Source organism: Anas acuta, chromosome 1 (genome assembly GCF_963932015.1).
Source record: "Anas acuta chromosome 1, bAnaAcu1.1, whole genome shotgun sequence".
NCBI lineage: Eukaryota > Metazoa > Chordata > Aves > Anseriformes > Anatidae > Anas > Anas acuta.
Genome location: NC_088979.1, coordinates 43,174,358 through 43,179,587, shown reverse-complemented (window position 1 = coordinate 43,179,587; position 5,230 = coordinate 43,174,358).

The window sequence follows — 5,230 nt, the reverse complement described above, 5'->3', positions numbered from 1 at the left end:
AGTCTAGCTTCTTCTGCCCAAACTGAAGCACAACTGCTGCTCCAGTGCAGGAGCTTATGGCCTATGGTGCCAAAAAGCCATGCTATATGCTCCCATATGCAGAACTAAGGTAGCTGCAGTGTCTTGGGCTCACAGCCAGTAATTTCTGCATGTTGATGTTGCATTGCAACAGTGTAGATATACTGTTGAATTTGTTAGTGCAGTGGGGCAAAGTCAGTACTAAGATTAACTATGTCTACTCTGCCTCTTTAAAAACACAAACAGGTCCTAACATGGTCCCTAACTCTGCTCCTGGTGCCTTTGTGGCAGGCAGGCCCTTCTAGAAAGAAACCCATGAGGATGTGACTTTGCTACTCAGCATGTGGCTGTCGGGTGAGGGATGTTATGCTCAGCCCATTGCCAGTTGTCATGGTTTCACACTTCTCAGAGGATGAGGGGAGAAAATACATTGGAAAGGGTTCAACGGTTGAGATAAGCACAGGGAGATCTCTCAACAATTATCATCATTAGCAAAACAGACTCAGCATAGGGAGATTAATGTAATTTATTGTCTATACCTAGCAGACTAGAGTAGTGAGAACTAAAAGTAAACTAAAAACACCTTCCTCCCTCCACCCTCCTCTATGTCCTCCCCCTGAATGGTGCAGGGGAACAGGGAATGGGGGCTGCGGTTAGTCCCTGACTCTGTCTCCGCCACTCCTTCACAGTCACTCTCTGCCCCTGCTCCATGTGGGGTCCCTCCCTTGGGATGCTGTCCTTCCTAAACTGAGCTTGCTGGGGCTGCCCACAGGCAGCAGCTCTTCAAGAACTGCTCCCACACGGCTCCGTACCATGGGGTCCATCCCCCAGGAGCAAACTGCTCCAGCACGGGTCCCACAGGCGGCAGGTTCCCCAGGCCCCCTGCTCCCACGTGGGCTCCTCTCCACAGGCTGCAGCTCTGGCCCGGGGCCTGCTCCTGTGGGGGCTCTCCATGGGCCACAGCCTCCTCCAGGACACATCCACCTGCTCCACCGGGGGCTCCTCCACAGGCTGCAGTGTGGAGATCTGCTCCATGTGGGACCCATGAGCTGCCACAGCCTGCTCCACCAGGGACGTCATGTGAGCACAGGATTTTTTTTTTTTTTTTCCAGAAAGTGAAAATGAGGGAAATCTGAATTTGAGACATTTGCTTTAAATACACTACAGGTGTACCTACTGAGAGGACAAGAATCAATCACTGTGACCAAAACCCAACTCCCCAGAGCAAAATTGGCAAAAATGATTATTAGAAAGTTGTGTTGAACAATAGAAGCTTATAAACTCTAGTAAACACTGGATATTTTCTTATTTGTAGCTCAAGTGCAGTGTAGAAAGAGATAAAATTATCTGTCTGTCAAAAGGCATTTGATGAATAAAAAAATTAATTTTCTAATTTAAAGTGGGTTCAAGCTGAGATGGGACATGATGGAGTACTATCTCCAGTATATGTCTCATGGAGATATATTGCAGGTTTTAACACTTCTACTACAAACATTTTATTCTGTAGGATCCTGTGATCATCTGTTTGTGGTTTTAACATTACTCAGGGCAGCAGGAAGAAGATGCCACTGTAACCTTTTGCTTTCAGATTCCAAGAGACAAAGTCTTAGGAAAGTAGAATCACTTTAATCCTGATGCTTCAGGTTAGTTTACATCAGCTGAAAATCTATTGTAAAAATAATATTTGAGTTAAATTAAATTGACTTTACTTTCCTACCTGATTCCTACATTTTTTTCAACATCAACCTTTTGGTTATCTTATTACACCATACTTAAGACTTTGTCAACTCTTACTTAAGACTTTGTCAACCCTACTGTGTAAACCCCCAAAATAGCCACCTCTGCCTGCATACAGAAAGAATGAATAGAATAATATTTAAAAAAAAATGTGAAAAACATTACAAATTCAGATCTTTTTATTATTTTGAGCTAGTTTGGATCAAAAGAAGTCTTAAGACCATATTTTTATGTTTATAATCTATATGTGTGTATATTATGCATACAAATTTATTAAATAATATATTAAGTCTTCATCTTCCCTGTATCCTCTCTTGCCTGGAAATTTTTGCGTTATAATATTAAGCCCAGTCTCCTAATAGTTCAATAAGAGAGGTATATATTTAGGCATACATACCAACATAGAGGTTAAGAACCTAAAGTTACCAATCTTTGCTACTCTTTTCTGCTTCATCTCATTTTAGAAAGTGCCACTGCATCTGTCTTCAGTATCATAGACTGAGTAGTGCTACCTGTCACTCAGGTAGAAGTGATAAATACTTACAGGTTTACCAGCTATATACCATCCATGAACTCCTCACCACTGGCTCTGCTTCTAAACTCCTGAGCAGCTTCAGACTGTAATCTGTCATTACAACTAAAACAAAATAAATGGGTCTGCTGCAAATAAGTTTCATTCATCCATCTAAATATAGACATCTATTGACTCAGTGTGCAGGCTAGGCAAAATCTAGTTTTTGATCAGCAGTTGATTTCCATTTGCAATCTCAATAAAGCTAAAATAGGAGCTTTATCCCCCTGGAAAGTGTAATTACTCAGCCCACCTGTAGACTTCAGAGAGCTATGGAAGTGCTGCATAAAAGAAACCTCTATGAATACAGAACTCTTTTGGATAAAAACAACAACAAAATTTCACCAAAATTATTTAAGTTACTAAAATCAAGAGCTTTAAATTTAGGAAGTATATTTGGTCACTCTCCATTATGTAGTCATCTGCAGAACAAGTAGAGGCTATTCATATAATATAGGTTATGTACTTACATGCACTTAAGTATTTATGGGTTCCCTCAGCTCACTCCAGACTCAGGGCAGAATATTATCCCATTGATAATCAGTATGAGAAAGATCTGGAGTTGAATGGGAACTCAAGCTAATGTGACAGGTGAAGAATGGTATAACAAACTATTTACCTGACTGAGATGGGCCCTGATCCAGTGATTCATCACTCTCCATCAAATGTTCTAACTATTGGGCTAGCCATTAGATTTACCATTAATCCATATTTCATGGGTGTTTCACATGGAAACACCAACATGTTCAACAGAAAAATGATTTTAAAGTAACTTTGATCCTAACTGAAGTTCATTTAAACCATAAGGCAGTGAAACATGAACCTTTGACTGAGTACCATCACCTTGGCACTAGGTCAATATGATTCAACTTGTTACATACTGATATAAAACAGAAGAATCTTTTCTAATGCTAAACAAAAACTGTACTAGCATAAACTGGTCTGAGATCAGGCCTGGACCTCGTGGGAGTGGGATGGTGGTGAATGTTTTTGACAGATTGTTCAATAGGTTACCTGGATTATCTCTGAGATATATACAGAGAACTGAACTGGATGAATCTGGATGTGAGAAGGGAACTTTGCAGGTTTCAGCTTTGTTTGTGTGGGTTGAAAGCTATTCTCCAGGGTGCATCCACTGCTTATAACTACTCAGCTGTAAATCTGAATGAAGGCTGGAGAAACAAAAAGCTGCCTATGTAGACAAACCACTTGGCTCCATGCCCTCTTCAGTGTTTACCCAGGCTGCAGACTGTTTTAGCAAAAGAAATCAAAGAATAAATATGCTCTAAGGTCTAAAGATTCTCTCAACTATGTAAAATCCAAAATAGGGGCTGGGAAGGGCAGCTGCTCATTTGCATTTCTGGCATCCGGTGCTAGTTACTGGAAGAAACTGTAAGAAATGCTGTTTTTGAGATGCATTAATATTTAAAGGAAAACCACACCTAACAGAACAACACCTTTTCTTTTTTTCTTTTTGGTTTTGCTTTTTCATTTTTGCACTTTCTGTTGTCCTTAGATACATAATTGAGATGCCCCTATACCAGACATTTTCTATACAGCACGCATGTTTGTTTTTGTTGCCATGAGCTCTGCTTTCCCACTTGTCCCACAGCAGATTCCTTCAGGTGAATGTCCTGCAAAGCTAGCTCTTGCTATGGCCCAGAGTTTTCCTTTCTCAGACCCAAGTGACTTGCCCTGGATGTTGCCCTCTCATTTTCCTTCCCAGTTTATGAAGACTATTCCTCTTTCCATCTTAAGGCTAGAAAAAAGTAAAAATTGCACAAGTTTCACTGCAGTAAAACATACCCTTTGAACTTTCTATCACAACAATTTTCTATTTCAGGTTCACAAAGCTTCTGAATGAATCTAGGATGTATATGCCAATACTTGGAGACCATTTGTGTTTACTAGAGGAAGTTTGGCTCAGGGAACTGAATACAGAATTGGAAGCATGGGGTGCCAAGCTCTCCCTGTCTCTACCTGTGATGATTTCTATCAATATTTTGCTCTAACAGGACTTGCTAACATTTCTAATATCTTCCAGCATTCAGATGGGTGGAATGTTATGCATTTCACCTTTTTCAGATGGGTCCCTAATTAGGTCACTCAAAGAATGTAAAGATGAAAAGCTTTCTGGCTAGGCTGACAAAAGAGAACCAGCACCACATTTACACAAATGGCTTTGCTGGTCCATATCACAAACTATAATCATTACTGTATGCCTCGTTATGGCAACAAGTGGGGAAGAAGAGAACTCCCATTGCTATTTTAGAGGAAAGTGGGAAAGTTTGGCCTTTTGATACGGAATTATTACTCCTGTTTTCTGTACCGAGGTGCTTTTGAGGTGTAATGAAAAATTCAGAGCAAAATTCTGCTTTTATATTTCCTGCCTTTTGTGCACCTGCTGTCAACACCTAAACCTATACAGAATAGGAGTGTGAGTTATCATGTGATGCAGCTCTGCTTATGTATAGCTCCTTTTCTATATTGTTTTTGCAATCATGTTCCTCTGGACTTCTTTCTTCCAGTAAGCCTCTAGTGGTCTTTCAAGACCAAGGAGATGAAATCCTAGCCCACTTAAAGCTAATGGCAAAACAATCATTAATTTGAACAGAACTATAAGTTCACTGCCTACTGCCATAAAGCAGCCTACAGCTGATTTCCTGAATTGCATTCACAGAATATATGGTTTATTCTAAGGATTTGTTTGGAAAGTAACAGCAGTGGCTGTGTTGATACAGCAATGCCTGATTGTATATCAGCATGCATCCATATCCAGGAGAAATGTCTTTCTTCCTTTATTTCTACCCCCAGAAGGACCCACTCTCAACTACTCCAAAGTCCGTGCCAGTAACCCCTCCCAGCTGCATATATGTACCCATGTGTCTTATGTTTCCCCAGACC